We start from the raw sequence: 16,295 nt of genomic DNA, 5'->3' as shown, positions 1-16,295 counted from the left end.
TTCAGGATGTATGGATATTGAAACGTGGAGCTACTCGTGAAGCAACTCATTTCTAGTTTAGCACTTGGCTTAGGCCAAAAGGAGGGTTTGTTAAAACGGAAATCATATAGTGCCTCCTTTTGATTTATATTGGCCAAAGCCTGGTTGCTCTATGGGGAAAACCATGTTGCAAAGTTCCGATTTTAGGTCGACTTTGCTGGCGTTTTAGAGTCATCCACCATTTTGATTTCTGTTCATATGATTCTCTGTTCTAAAATGGTGGACTGTGTTTTCAACTTGCATCCAAGCCTCCCGCCCTTTGAGTTCTGTTAATGTTTAGGCTTTTTGAGAGCCGATTGTTTAGACTAGGTAAAGAGACCTTGTGCTCCGTATGAACTGCCATCTGAGTATTGTCTGCACACATAAGACTCATCCCTGTGTAAACGTTGGGACAATACAGAGTAAATCTCAAGCATGGACACAGGCCGAACAATATTGTGAAGGGATATAGACTAACCGCGGGATCCGGGAATATACATCATCATTGTAACTTGATGGAAATGCAAACTCATGTAATCCGTCTGGATATTATTGTATAAGCTGTATGTGAACTAGGCACGAACTCTAGACCACGAATTATTAACATGTAGATGGGCTGGACAATATTTCTGAAAGCTGCATAAAAGTACACATGTTTAGATGTCCAGCACTCTCTCTCTTCTTTTTGACGGGCTGGTACTCATTGCGGGGTGTTGAGAGCCAGATAGCTATCTGTATCTATGTTTCTTTGTGAACTGCACAGAATAAAAGATCTGTGAATCTTTATAGCCCGTGTTTGGTGTATTTCCTTTGTGGTAATCAGCCTCAATATTTCTTTTGCTTTTACAGCATGTATGAAATTAATTTAAAAAACCTCCATAGGGTTCATGAAGAGCATGTTGCAATTTCTTACTAACTCAGGAATAATTGTGTCATATTTGTGGCAACTTGCACTTTATTTTAAAAGAAATATGACTGCACATGTTAAGAAATATGACTAGCATGGCCTGACATGACATGCATCAATCACATCGGAAAAGTGTCATAGTATAAGTCAGTCATGTTTTATGTAACACCACTCTATAAAAGCAGGTTTTTATCAAAATCCTGTATCACAAAATATGGCAAGGCCAAATGCACAAAATGATGCCAAGCAGAAAGAGATGTTTTGCAATCTGGAACCATATATACATATAAGGAACATCAGTTTATGCATTGTTTGGGCAAGTCAACACAGTAGAAATATCCTTGCAGATTACATGCCGAAATATGGAGCAACAGCCTTACCAACCTCTCTCCCCAAACAGATTCTTAATCCCTGCAGAACAGTATGATGTTCTGTAATAAGCATGACCAAAGTGCACTGCACCTCTGAAAAGTAAGATTCACACTTCCACATGAAATATGGTATGCTAAGCAGTATTAACGTATGCTTTAAATGTACATAACAAATCTCATGAGACAGTGCTCTCTTAACAGTGTGAGTTACCCTATGTATGCATTTTACTAGGCGACAGAAAACATTTCACCGGTGCAACTGCAGTTTTGTACAGCTTTAGCACTAGGTCAAAAACTGCATTACTGGAAACAAAAATGTCTTTTAGTGCATCTTTCCACCAGGGCAAACATAGCCCTCGTGCTAATACCATGCCGTATCAGCAATGGGGCAAACTTTGCCCAGGCGCAAAATGCATTGAAAGAAGAGCATGTTGCCCAAGTGCAAACTTTGCCCTAGTGCTATTTATTACCATGCAAAAGTGCACTTGCGAGAAGGCAAAGGTTTCTCATATGGCCCAAAGTTATTTTTGTGTTACGCTTCTTTGCCCTTTGCCCTAGGGTTAATACCGTGAAGAATTGCACATACACTGGAGCAAAGTTCTGTAATCCGGCCTTAGTTCTGCATATGCTCATGTGTCTTAAGCAATGTGGCTTTATTAAGTCACTCACTATATCGGCATGACATGGCCTGAAGCAGCAGAATGCTGTCAGTGTAACAACATAATGGCAAGCCAAGGAAGCGTGGCAACGCTAGATGTACTCCTTGTATTTGCATTTGTATTTATTTTATTTATATTGCTCGCCTAGACCGGGGAATTGAAGGTCATACTGATCAGTTGTGAACTTGTATGTAGAAATCATATTTCACATCACTTTGCAAATTAAATTTTGTTCTCTAAGAAAATGTGGTCTTTAGTCCATTTCTTGGCATGCAATAACTGGGAATGATTCGAAGACATGTGCTGCACACTCATACTGCCACAGGGCTGACAGCTTGGGGGAACCCTACATAACTCTTAAGATGCTAAAACTGTGCTGATTTGGAAGGTGCATGTTGGAGCGTCAGAGAAAATCTCAGGTGACGGGCAGGGGTGCTTCCTCACATTAATCCCTGTGTGGTGGCATGACATATACTGACAAAAATATCCAGGCTTAAGTAATTACATCTGTTTTGAAAGCACAGATGGATCACAAGCAAGTGCCCTGAGCAGATTACATTTTTCCAGACAGCCCAATTGAGATGATTATCAGAAAGAGTATTTTTGTATCTGCCCCCACCAGCTCTCCCCATCACACCTGTTTATTCCCATCTGCTTAGCTTCCTATGGCTTTCTGCTGGGCTTCTGGGTTCTGCGCTGTTGTGCGTATAACATACATCACAAGTTACAATTCACAAATTAATGCTTAGCCCATATTCAACAAAAAATATACAGTACTGGGGGGGGCACTGTTGCACACGTCTAAAATGGCCGCCTAGGTGGAGAGCTCCGGCTCGTTTGAAATCCTTTGAAATACGGCAGAGGTCCTGGGGAAGAACCCCTGAAAAAACAACACTCCCCGACACCGGGGGTGCAGAGATACTGGCTGGTGAAGTTGCGGCATCTGCGGAGCTGCGGCGCAGCCGCTCGTGGGCTCCATGCCACTCTTGCATGAGCCCGGAGGGGCCGGGGCAGCCCGCCAGCGTACAGGCGCTGCCTGGGGCGTCGGCGCTCCGTCTCCCTTCCCGTCGCCCGAACACAGACCCGAAGCGGCTCGCCCTCCGCCGGGTCCTGGGAAGAACTACCATCGAGTGCCCAGAGACGGGCTACGACTTCTGCGTGGGCCCCGCACCCCCCCGCGGCTGAAGTCCAGCTGAGGTGACGCTGGTCAAGTAAGTGGGCCGCCGGGGGGGGGGGCTGCACAGGGGCCCTGTGACATCGGCCAGCCATCAGTGTGGGGGCACGGCGGGAGGCCACTGCTCCTGCGAGCGCGGCGCGGCTGGGTCCCCGCCAGAGGGGAAGCACCCGAAATAAAAGCAGATTGCCGCTGCAAGGTTGGAAAGGCAAGGGACGTGCTGCAGAGGAGGGCTTGCCTGGATCCCCTGTGTGAGAGGAGCAAGCACAACAACGAGACCAGTACCTCCCGGCGACAGCGACGGTTGGAGGAGAGGCGGGGTGCGCAGCTGGCTGTAAGGTGTAATATGTGCCCTCTTAACTCACCCACTGTCCACTTGTGAATAGAGGGACATGTAATGCAGTAATCCCTACGACAGGGAAACAAACCTGAGGCGAATCAGCACCCGATCCCTAATGTGTTCTGTGGCATGCCCTGATTAATGAAAATAACTACAAGTTGCTGAAATACCTGCTTCCACACCCGTTGAACTCCTTTATTGGCCACCAGAAATTCAGACATATAAGTGCTGGGAGATGGAGGCACAATTGGTGAAGAGACATAGTGAATAGGTTTGAAACTGTGCAGGCATAAAGCTCCAGGACCACAGGGAAAGCGTGGAGAAACGAGAGTACAGACCGAAGGGACCTGAGCGGTCAACTGGCCGCCACAACATTAAGGGTGGCAGGGACCTGCACACGGAACATATTGATGGCATACCCCTGCGGCCACTATCCGTGTTCACACCAGAACTGTGTGAGATTCACGATAAAGCCTCTGGAGGGAACTACTTACACCCGAAGCGACACAGGGCCCGGCTCCCCACCCGCATTGCAGTGCACACCGGACAGGACAAGGACTGCATCGCCACCCCCATTATAGCTGCTGTGAGTAGTAACTGGTCGCAGGGACAGTGGTTATATATACGTGGGAGAGCACAATCCACTCTACAGATGGTCACTTTGTCTAATGGGCCGCACTGAAAGGAAGGCCACAGGGGGGGGGAAAGACCGGCCCAATGGACTCCTTCGCCAGCTCCCAGCCACAGACGTCACCAGGAGGGGCAGCACAAACATCCGAAAACCGAGACATAGACCCCTTGGATCGCCCGGCAACTATTGTGCAGAATGGGTCATGGCCGTCAACGTTAAGCTGGATGACATAGTGGCGACGATTGGATCCCTGAAAGCGCGAGTCGAAAAGGAAAGCGCACGCATCTCGGAAGAAGAAAACAGGATAAGCTCAAATGAAGATGTGATCTCGCAACATGGCCGCAACATAGCTCTACTTCAGACCGAGCTACGCAAGACCCAGAGCAAGTGCGAGGATCTCGAATCCAGATCCCGCAGAAATAACATCCGCATTGTCAGGGTTTCGGAGGCGTTTGGCAAGGGCTCCATGGAAAGACAGGTGGAAGATCTACTGAAATCCGTATTGGGGGAAGAATCCCTTTCGAACCACTTCCTTGTTGAAAGAGCTCATCGCACCCTTGCACCACCTCCAAAGCCCGGCGCTCCACCCCGTACCATCATTGCACGCCTTCTAAATTATAGAGATAGGGACACGATACTCCGACTGTCCAGAGAAAAAGGAACGCTGCACTACGAAGAAAATAGAATTCATATATATCCAGATTTCTCGGCGACCATACAAACACAACTATGAGATGGTCAAGAAACAGCTACGGCTCTGCAATGCCCCCTATGCTTTAATTTTCCCTGCAAAAATGAGAATCCAGCACGGAAGAAGAGCCCATTTCTTTGAAAACCCTGCTGAGGCAATGGCATATGTGGAGGCCTGCATTCCGCTGCCCCCCAGGGATCGCATGAAGGACCCAAATGCGAGACCTAACCCGGGCGAGGGCAGAGGGGACCCGGCTGATGGATGAAACTGCACCTTCCCTGCAGCAGTACTGCGATGTTGTTTTTTTGTCTTAAAGTCAACACAACAGAACTGGACCAAGATCCGTTGTTTCGAGCCGTATAGCCTCCCAAGTGGGCGACCAGATGGCTGCCCTCTGGACGGCAACAAAGCACCCACAGGAATGTTCCAAACAGTTACCTGGGTCCATCGTCAAGTTGGGGCAGATAATGTGGGCAGAGGGGGGGATAGGTTGAAGGGGGAAGTTTTGTGTTATTGCAACCACCCAGATGAACATCGTCAAGTTGGGGGTGACAGTGAAGGTGGTGGGCGGGTTAGGGGATCTGGAATGGGTTGTTGTCGTTATAATAGCCCATGGTTTGAAATGGAAAAGGGCCCCCACCTTATGGCACTCTGCCCTGAGGAATTTACCGGGGGAATTAGTTATTGGTTACTGGTTAAACAAGTGGTCTCGGAGATTCTGACATGATCCATGGTATGTGAAAGATATATCCAAGAGGTTGGTGATGATATTCAAACAATTCTATGTAAGCCTTGGAACACGCATTGAGGGTTAAACTATTGTCGTGGAATGTAAGGGGATTGAACAATCGGTTGAAAACTAAGAAGGTGGGAAATTACATTGTCAGACATGGTGCTCACATTGTTATGCTACAAGAAACACATACTGTTGATACTAGCAATGAGTACATATTGCCCAGTTGGGGCAAATCCAGGTTCTGCACAAACTATTCATCTCAGTCCAGGGGGGTCACCACGCTTATACACCAAAATCCGGGATTCCGTGCCCAAAGGCCAAAAATCAGAACCCCTTGGTAGATGTTCTGGTGTGGGGCTCGATTGCAGGACAGCAGATGCTACTGGTCAATACATATGGCCCGAACATCGATGACCCAGCCTTTTATACAAATGTATACCAATTAATTTCTGCCATTGATATGTCTACTATATTGTGGGGTGGGGACTTCAACATTGCTATGGACCCCAGACTGGATAGATCCAGCACAATCGTTAGAGCACCGATTAAGGCTGATCTTACTTTGAGACACATCCTATCCTAGCTCTCCCTCAAAGATGCCTGGCGAGTGCTGCACCCGAATGGAAAGGGCTACACATACTATTCCTCTGTTCACAATTCTGAGTCCAGAATTGATTATTGGTTTGTATCCCCTGCTATGATTACTGCAACAAATTCATGTGAGATACTATCCTGTACACTGTCTGACTACTCCCCGATAACACTTGAGGTTACATTTCACAACTACCCTAGATCGCCCAGAACAGGGAGAATGCCCGGGGGTTGCTAAGCGATTCTGGAGTGGTGGAAGGACTACACATTGAAATCGCGGAGTTCCTTGAGAATAACATGGTCTCGGTTGACAGATGTTCCACGGTATGGGAATCCTTTAAGGTCTGGGCTAGGGGGACTCTGCTATCCAAATCTGTGGGTCTTCTAAAAGTGGTCAGAGCTGAACTAACCCAAACTGAAAATGAACTGAGGAAACTGGAGAACGCTTATACTCGTACACAGGATAAGGCCACACTAGCTGGGATACAGATACATCTCCAGGAATTTGGCAGACTAGCTGCTAGGGAAATTCAGTATATGGCGGCCCCGATCCGAGCCCATAGATATGGCGAGGGTAACAAGGCGGGAAGGACACTGTCCAATTTATTGAAACAAGACAGGCACCCCAATGAAATTACTAGCATACAAACATCGTGTGGTAAGATTTTGCTGAATGAGCGAGAGATCAATGGTGAGTTTGCTAAGTTTTATCAGCAGCTGTATGGCAACAGAGACACTGAGTCAATCACGGAAATCAGGGCATACCTAGATACGCTGACGATGCTGAAACTCTCTGAGGAGACCCGCCTGACAGTGGACCAGCCTCTCACAGCTGAGGAAATTGCTGAGGAGATTAAGGACTTAGCATCCAATAAACTCCAAGGTTAGACGGCTTGGGTGCAGAATTTTACAAGGAGTTCCGTGAGGAGCTCGTGCCACTGTTATTACAGGTCTGGGAGGAATCCCTCCAGTGTAAAATATTGCCCCAGTCTATGAGAGAGGCCTTGATAACTGTTATTCCTAAACCGCACCGCCCGCCCCAGAACATGTCGTCCTATAGGCCACTCTCTCTTATTAACACGGATGCTAAGATATTTGCCAAAGTGCTGCCCAATAGGCTTCTACCGGCAGTCCCTACACTTGTCCACCCTGACCAGAATAGGTTTATCCCCGCTAGATCCACAGCCCTTAACCTTCGTAGACTCTTCGGTATCATGGCCCAAATAGACCCGGGTAGGAACGCAGTTGCCATATCATTAGATGCGGAGAAGGCCTTTGATTCTGTGTCATGGGCCTACTTGCTAGCAGTGTTAGAGGCATTTGGTGAGAGAGATTTAATCTAATTTCATTGGATACGTGGAACTACTGTACACGGAACCTGGGGCTCAGGTGTTGACCAATCAATCAATATCGGATCTGTTCCTATTGGGAAGGGGCACCATGCAAGGTTGCCCATTCTCGCCCATATTGTTTGCCTTGACAATAGAACCAATGGCGATAGCAGTCAGGCTTCGACACTCCAACAGGGGCATCAATCTGAAGGGTGCTACTCAGCTAATCTCCCTATATGCGGACGACATGCTTTTATATATTCGCGAACCAGAAAACAAGCACCTATTATGGCAGAGATCCGGGAATTCACTGCACACTCGGGGTACTCCATAAATTCAGACAAGTCAGAAGGTTTCCTCTTACACCGGCAACCAGCTGCCCCAGCTCTCTGTGTGGTCTGAAGTGGTCAGAAGACTCCATTCGATATCTGGGGATACTTGTCTCACGAGGCAAACACATGCTGTACATAGACAATCACAATAATACACTACAAGCCTTGAATACTAAATTGCTGCTTTGGGGCTGCCTGCCGATCTCATTACATGGTAGGATAGCGGTCCTTAAAATGATAGTCCTGCCCAAACTATTATACCTATTCGTAAACATCCCGATATGGCCAGGACGACCCTTCTTTAATAAACTTAGGTCAATGGCGACAACCTTTCTCTGGAACGGGAAGAATCCAAGAATAGGGTGGGAAAAAAAGGCTGAACCATACTCCTCAGGCGGCATAGCAGCACCTGACTTTGAACTATACTATTATACTGCCCAAGCCCAATTCTCAACATGCTTGTACTCCAAAGATGATGGCCCCCCCCCATGTGGCTATAGAGGAACTCACCACTTCCCCCACGAACATACAGTCCGTAATCTTTGACGCACACTACAGGGACACAAGTGACTTCAACCCGGTGAGCTGCACGATTGGAGCATGGAGAGCTATATTGAAAAGACTGGGAGTGTTGGCCCCTTATAACCCTGAGATTTCCCTCTGGAATTACCCTGACATGCCACCGACACACGACATCAGCCTGCGTGAGGCCTGGAATCCCAATGAAGAGATGAAACTGGGCGACATGTTTATCAATGGGAAGTTTGCAACCCTTCAGGTGATCGCAGGGGCGTTTGGTAGGGGCACACTTAGGACACTGCAATACTATCGCATGAGATCTGCCTCCCAGAGGCACTGGGCGTCTTTCCCCGATGAACCCCCTACAGACCCTTGTGTGCAGATGATAACGTCTGGAGACCGTTTGAGGATTTCCAGTCTATACGCTGCAATACAAGCACACTCCCCCACGACTAACATAGTCAAAGACAAATGGGAAAATGATCATCAAATCCCCATAGACGACAAGACCTGGGATAGATACTGCTCCCTCACCAAGAGGGTTTCCCTGAACGCTGGACTGCGGCTGATCCAGTTTAAAATTATAAACAGATTACACTACACCCCGGCCAAAATAGCCAAGTTTGTGCCAGATAGTCCCAGTGAATGTCTCAAATGCAAGGCGGACATGGCTGGTTCGTTCCACATGTACTGGAATTGTCCGATGGTGGCTGGGTTCTGGAGGGAAGTGGCGGATATCATTGAAGAAATTACACAAATCCCCCCGACATTAACCCCACAGAAATATTTTTTCGGGGACATAGGCAAGTGCTCTGAAAAGATCAGGAGGCTGTTTAATGTCTCGTGCGCACTGGCCACAAAATGTATTTTACAACAATGAAAGAATACTGCGCTACCCACTGTGAAACATTTCCTACGGGAATTGACGTATGTCAATGAGGCTGAAGAACAGTTTGTTCTCACCCGCCCAGCGGCGTGCAGACCTATAGATATATGGGGACCCTTCAGAATGTACTTGTGTGACATGATTTCCGATGATGATGAAACTGTGTAAATATACCACCTCGAGGAGATGTATGATATGTGGACCGATTTTCTCCTTTTTCCTGTTTATTTCTGCCTGTAATGTGAAGTTGTAACTGTGTTATGTATCTTTGTGACCACTAATAAAAAACGTGTTAAAAAAAATAATATACAGTACTGCATTTGAGCCCTTTTCACTTCATATTCCAGAATACGCCAACCTGTTTTTGTTATTTTTTTTAGCTTAGTTTAAGTTTTGCAACAATTCTAAGACATACTGATTCTGAGGTTTTCATTGATTTAATGTTGCACAGATCTGATCTTATTATAGCATTAGAGACCTTATATTGGGTCATTATCATGGGGTTATGGCACAACGCAATTAAGGCCTAAGGCGAAGCTGAGGGCCATAATTTGAAAAAGGGCCATTATCCCAATCGATAATGACCCCTCCTCCCAGATGCCCTCCCCCCTCACCCCCCAAAGGTCTATTAGGCGTCATGCAAAAGTAAGATGCTTCTTTAAAACATTTTACCATCTTTTAGCCTACTTCATAATTCCATTAGTCTCACATTCACAAAAGTGCATGGCATCCGTTGTAAAGTGCAGTTATCATTTCAGAAAATCAGCATATCTTACGTTGTCAGTATTCTTACAAAGGGCTTGGGCACTTCATATTGGTATTTCTGCAGTTATAGTTCCCACAGATATTACTCTAAAATTAAAACATTGTTGATGTTAGTGCTTTCTGAAATAAAGGTCAGTTCTTGGCATCATCATAGATCTGGCTGATCCTAATATTCAATTGAACATATTTTGCCTGGTATATCAAGCTGCCCAGTAAGGGTGGATTCAGTACATTAATAGCTTCCACCTCTCCCAATTAGCTGGTCACAAACATTTGGATATTCCACTACCTTAACCCTTCCTTTTATGCCACCCACTGCAGCCATTGCAACTGCCGGGAACATGATTAATTGTGCCAGAATCCCTGTGTACTTCCTTGTCCAAGACCCAAGATGGCCCAAATATATCTTCAAAGATAGGATCGAAAAGCAGCCTTGAGTATTTATAATATTAACATATCTCATATCCTGTATTGCATTGCCCCCCTAAAAGTGTTGTCTCCCAAACGACTAATACTAGACCTTCTGAGGCTCCATCTATTGACGATGTAGACATGGGGCCTCATTACGACCCAGGCGGTAAGTTACCGCCTGGGTCGTACCCTTACCACCATGGCGTAAACTACGTTTACGCCATGGTGGTTGGCGGATTTACCGCCCCATTCCAAGGTGAGTGGGGCGGTAAATCCCCATTTCCCATTTTACCCTTCCCCATTCCCATTTTTGCCCCATAGGGCATAATGGGAATGGGGAAAGGCGCTAATTATGGCACCGTAAATTACGGTGCCGTAATTATCGCCAAGGTCCCTTTGCGGCATGGAAGCAGCCGTTAAAAGCCATCCCGCAAAGGGAACCTTGTAATCAGGCGTTAAGGGTTGGCGCCGTTTACGGCGCCGTAAACCCCTTAACGCCTGAGTCGGAATGAGGGCCATGGTTAGCAGACACATTGAGCTGAATGAATTGGGAAAGCTGTTGTTCTATCCTCGGAGATAAGACTAAAATGCCTCATTATATGAAATCATTTTCTCTGCCAATCATGTCTTCTGTGAAATATAAACTGATTTGGCACAGAAAAAGATAAACAAAGTTTTAACATCCTGCAAGAGTAGCAAATCCCCCCCCCCATTAGTCCTTGGAGTATGCTATATTTAGGCATGGAAATCAATATTTCAATATGTCCTGCCACATCAATGTGCTTGTGTCCACCACAGCCTATACATCTAAACTCATTACCCTGAGTAGGAATTGCATTTCTCCAGCAAATTGCCTGACTCTCCCACGAGCCATTATAGGCAGCAAACTGGATTATTGAAATGTACTCTTCTCTTATCTCCTCCAAGAAACTTGCCAAACTACAACTCCTACAAAACAAGGCCCTAAGGGCTGCACCGGGCTTAACTATTCTGGACATATTTCTACTACAAGAAGAGAGGTGCACTACCCATCAAAGCCAGAGTTGAATTCAATATCCTGGCCATCGAGCACCGATATCTGCACCAGAATGCCCCCTCCTACCTTATCCCCCACATCTCAACTAAAACAATGGTGTGCCATCTTCGCTGTTCCTCTAGCCTCGCTCTGCTCACGCCCCAATTCAATCTTAAGCATGCAGGATGCACTAGCTTCTGTGTCACTGCACCCACCCTGTGGAACACTCTCCCTGATCACATCCTAAATGAACCTTCATATTTCGCTTAAAAAAAAAAACGGTTAAAAACGTTGCTATTCAAGTATGACTAATCTCTATCTGTCACAAACATTGCCTCGCTTGTCTTTACCTACTCACTCTGTACCAGCGCTGTGATAACTCCAGGTTTGGGTGCTACATAAATGAAATAAAAAAAGAATACAATTTGCATTTTTCATTTTTTGAAAAATCAATCTAATCAGGTTAGCCATCATAAAGCATACACTAGTACTTGACCTGGATTCAGAAGTTGATATATTTTACACACCCCCCAACCCTGAAAAAACAGCCCTGAAATGAATCAGTACATCCAGAAAACTCTCACTTTTGTGTAACAGAAAAACATCAGGCTCACTAAATGATACCTTTTTGGCTAAATTAGAAATATGTATTTGAGAAGTATCAGTTAGAGGATCTTAGAAACAGGATTTAAGTGTTCTTGTTGGGCTTGCAGGGACCACATATTCTAAAATATATAATCATTCTGTCTCTTGTTATACAGGTTCTTCTTGGTCCAAGGGAAGCTAGTAATTGTTATTACATTTCACAGCTACCATTCCTTGGTATGGGGATTCATGGGCAGTAAATAGTCCGTTTCAAACACTTTCCTAAGAATTCCACCTTCTAGACTCCTATCAGGCAGGTTTAAGGCCTGGTCAGGAAACATGTTCAGTTACTTATTTATATATTTTTTACATTTATAAGTTAATCCCGAAGGCATCAAGGTGTTATTTCAAGAGCAATTGCATCCAGAGATAAGATATAACACATAATATATAATCGTAGTACAATTCAGGTAGTGCCGATGTCAATGTTTTTTGCAAAGTGGGCCATGCCCACATGTCTGGGTGTCCATAGGGCAAAGGACAGTTAGGTGAAAAGCAGTGTTTTCAGCAATTTGTGAAAGGTTCAGTAAGAGTGTTCAGCTCTCATGGCAGGAGGGAGACGGTTCCAGTTATGATACCTGAACTCAAAAAACACATACAAGAAAAACTGATGGTGGCAGTGTCACGGCACTGATCCTGTTGGACTTGTTGGTCACATTTCACACCATCATCCAGGACATTCTTCTTGGCCACCTGAAAATGAATGCGAAACACTTGACATACAAATTGCTTTCTTACTAACGGGGCCCTCTCCCATTTTAGTCAGGATATCAGCCTTGTCTTCACAGTGTTCTGCAGGGACTTACTATTTCCCTTTCGCTCAGGGACGTTGATTCACCAAAATACCAGGGATAGCGGAAGTAAAACAAAAGAGGTCATGGCTGGAAGGCTTCGAATTAATCTTAAACTCTGGCATTGCTCTGGCAACCCTTCAGACCATCATTGTTCACCTGCCAAGCCATTACAAAAGGGAAAAGGCCAAATGCAAATCAGGCTTGATCCCACTCCAAAAGGGACAGTCCAACCCAAACTGCTTGGTCACATTAATTCTACACACAGGCCTGATGACATCACAGGAAGTGATGTTACTTGACCTTTGACCTGAATTCCATGAGTTCCACTTCAACCCTGGTGACATTACTGACAGTGCAGGTGTAAAAAACATACATAAACCTAAACATTTTAAAATACCAAATGTATACTGAAGCAAGCAAGAATATATTTGATACTAACTACATTTTTACAAGGGTACTGCCTTCCTATGCCATGGATGGGGTTATGATATGACAGTGTTAGACCCAGTAGTACAACATAGGACGAGGCAATGTTGGTTCTAGCATCAGGTTTGAAACATGTTAAACATTTTGGGGAGTGCTGTGACCTGATTCTTGCTGAAATGGACGCAGACAAAATTATATTGATGGAAATATGAAGATGTACAACAAAAAGAAAATTGTAAACCTGAGGAACTATAAGGCGATGCAGTCCTTTACGATCAAATTCCCAGGGCTGAAATATCATTTCATTTAAAATCACTTTAGTGTTGGCTCCTTACAAAGGTGGGGTCCCATAAGAGGGAAATTGTCGGCTCTGTAAAAAAGCCAGGGGAGGCAGAAACGCTAAAACATTGGCTGATTGTCTGTAGGGCAAGACTAGGGCTGAGGAAAATGTGGTTGGGAAAGTTCATCAGGAGATTAGAGGATTTCAAGAGTGAAGTCATGTGTGCTAGTGAAAGTGTGCATCCCATAAAAATGCAATGATAACTCCCCAATAAGAGTCAGTAATGAACACACCCCAGGAGGGAATGAGACCAGGCCCAAGTGCGGGTGAAGATAAAAAGTAAAGTTTATCCAAAACCAAATAGGGCAAGCAGAGAACTCTGCAAACTCCGAGAGCGCTCTGCCAGACAATAGAAAAACATTCATATTTATTACAGAATAAAGTCATCAATGATGTAAACTATAGGGGGCACATAAGTTGTGGGGATTGGATGGCAAAGACTAGATACTATGTAATCTTTACGTCCGGTGCTCCAGGAATGGCAGAGGTCCACATGGTGCCAGTGCGGGGTGCACAGGACAGCTGGGCTCTTCAGGGTGGAGTGCAGGTTCGGGTGATGTCTGAGCTGTTACAATTTATGCTACATAGCTGTTGCCCTTGTGGCCACACATACCTTGACCATCATCTATCTAGTTTAACACATGAGAGATATATTACTAAACATTTGACCTGAACAATAAATGTGAGAATACATGGGTCCAGGTGCCTAACCTATTCACAGAATTATGTTGTCTCATTCACCTCCATTCCCTTAGCTCTCATAAGACAATTATTTATTGTTTGTTATCATGCAGAGAATATGTAGTCACACATGGGGTCGGGGTCTCGGGTGAGCTAGGGTGGCACGCAGATAAGGGGCATGCAATCTTACTTCAAAAGGCATAGGTCTGTGGGGCTTATTGCCCATATTTCTTTAACCAGAGTCTGGGGGGTGCAAGGCAAGTTCATAGTGGCATCATAAGTCAGGGGGCTAAGGGGAGGGTGGATACTTGGTGCAGGCTCAGCGGAAGGGTGAGAGGTTACTTTTGTAGTATCAGAGCATCAGTGAAAACAAGGGCCTTCAGCCGTCAGCCCAGCATGAGGGGGGCGGATCGTGGGGGACTAGTGTGTGGCACTGCCAGGCAGAGAGAGAAGTCCCTGAGGCCTGTTGAGCTAGGTCCTGTTCACTTTGTGGGGTTATGTGTGAATCATTAGGATGAGGTCAAACTAGATCACTGTGGCTGTAAGTACATTGAATAATAAGCAAGCTTCTAATTACAATAGTATACATATGAGAAAGGTATTTTTAGTTGGACACATTTGTGAACCTACATAATATTTAAAAAAAACATTGAGTATCTGGATCTTATACCTTGCATGATTTCAAATAAGTAAATTGACATATCATACATCAGTGTGAGTGTCTGGCAAAGGAAAATATTCAACCAATAGCATGGGCCTAGACATATAAACCATAGCTTCATTCGCAGTGAAAATAGGTAAAGATCGTCTGGTTTCATTTCATAAAATCAGCCCCTTGGTACACCACTACAGAAGGGAATTTATAGCCTTCACAGAGAGATTAGGACTGTGGGTGAGATGGGATGGCACAAAGATGCGCGGTACGTATCTGTTACTTCAAAAGGAGGAACAAGGTTGGGGGGATTATCCAAAGCATATGTCATAAATGTCGGGTCTGCAAGGGGACAGGACATGTTTTTTGAGTTGGATTGTTTTTCCTAAACCCAAGCTTTTGCCAGGTCAATCGCAGGTCAGTGATGGACTGCGAAAGGCGAAAGATACAGTGTTTGTCGTATATCTTGTTTGCACCTAGTCTCCCATGAGAACAGACCCGCTGCAGGGACACAGAAGGAAGGAGGGTGTGGGAAGTAACTGGCCCAGAGTGTGCATTCTCACGGGGAGAGCTGCAGCCCTGCAGGCTGCTTTATCTCATGAGGTCTGTTTTATCATGTATAAAATGGAGTCGGAGTGTGGTACAGAATGGAGTCTGGGGTCAGCTTTCTGGCTGAGTACTGCATCCATATGGATCGTCCGTAGCCATCCCGCATCCCTGGCCACAAGCGCATGGGTGGCCGCTGGACAAACATAATCTGCCATGGGTTAGAAATGAGGGGAGGGGGTCTCAAAGACCTTTCCTCCCATACAGTTCCCCCTTTCATTACTTAAGTAACAAATATAGTAGTTCACACAGCCACGCTCCTCCTTCTCAGCTACTGCCTCGTCCCATGCAGGTGTTCCCTTACATTGCATCCATGCTCTGCATACTGCCCTGAGGCTCTCCCCAGCCCTGGTATACTCATCTGGAGTACAATTCATGTAAATACATCCCCCATCTGCCTCTAGGTCCACCCACACCTCATCATACCACGCTAACTCACAGGGTTCTTTTGTTGTGATGGGATACAATCTATCTTCAATGTACCCATCATTGTATATGGTTGTTAGCCTGTACTTTGGTCCTGAGTCATCCCCTGTTTGTACCTGTGCCTCGTGTGTCATCTGTGTCACTCTTTTTGCATTGCCCATTGTCACCATCATCATTGCACTGTTAGGTACTGCATCTGTGCAGCACCTAAAACCTAATTGGCACACGCAAAAAATCAAAATCAGGAAAACAATGGTGGGTATTAAAAGTTTGACAGCCATCCCAAGCCAGGAAGGTACCCACGAAAACATGTCGTCGAACCAGGTGCTGGGCTGCACCCCTCCTTCT

This window comes from Ambystoma mexicanum, chromosome 1q (genome assembly GCF_040938575.1).
Source record: "Ambystoma mexicanum isolate Mex_15411 chromosome 1q, UKY_AmexF1_1, whole genome shotgun sequence".
In the NCBI taxonomy this organism is placed as follows: domain Eukaryota; kingdom Metazoa; phylum Chordata; class Amphibia; order Caudata; family Ambystomatidae; genus Ambystoma; species Ambystoma mexicanum.
The sequence above is the reverse complement of the archived record's forward strand: the minus strand, read 5'-3'. Positions refer to the sequence as shown.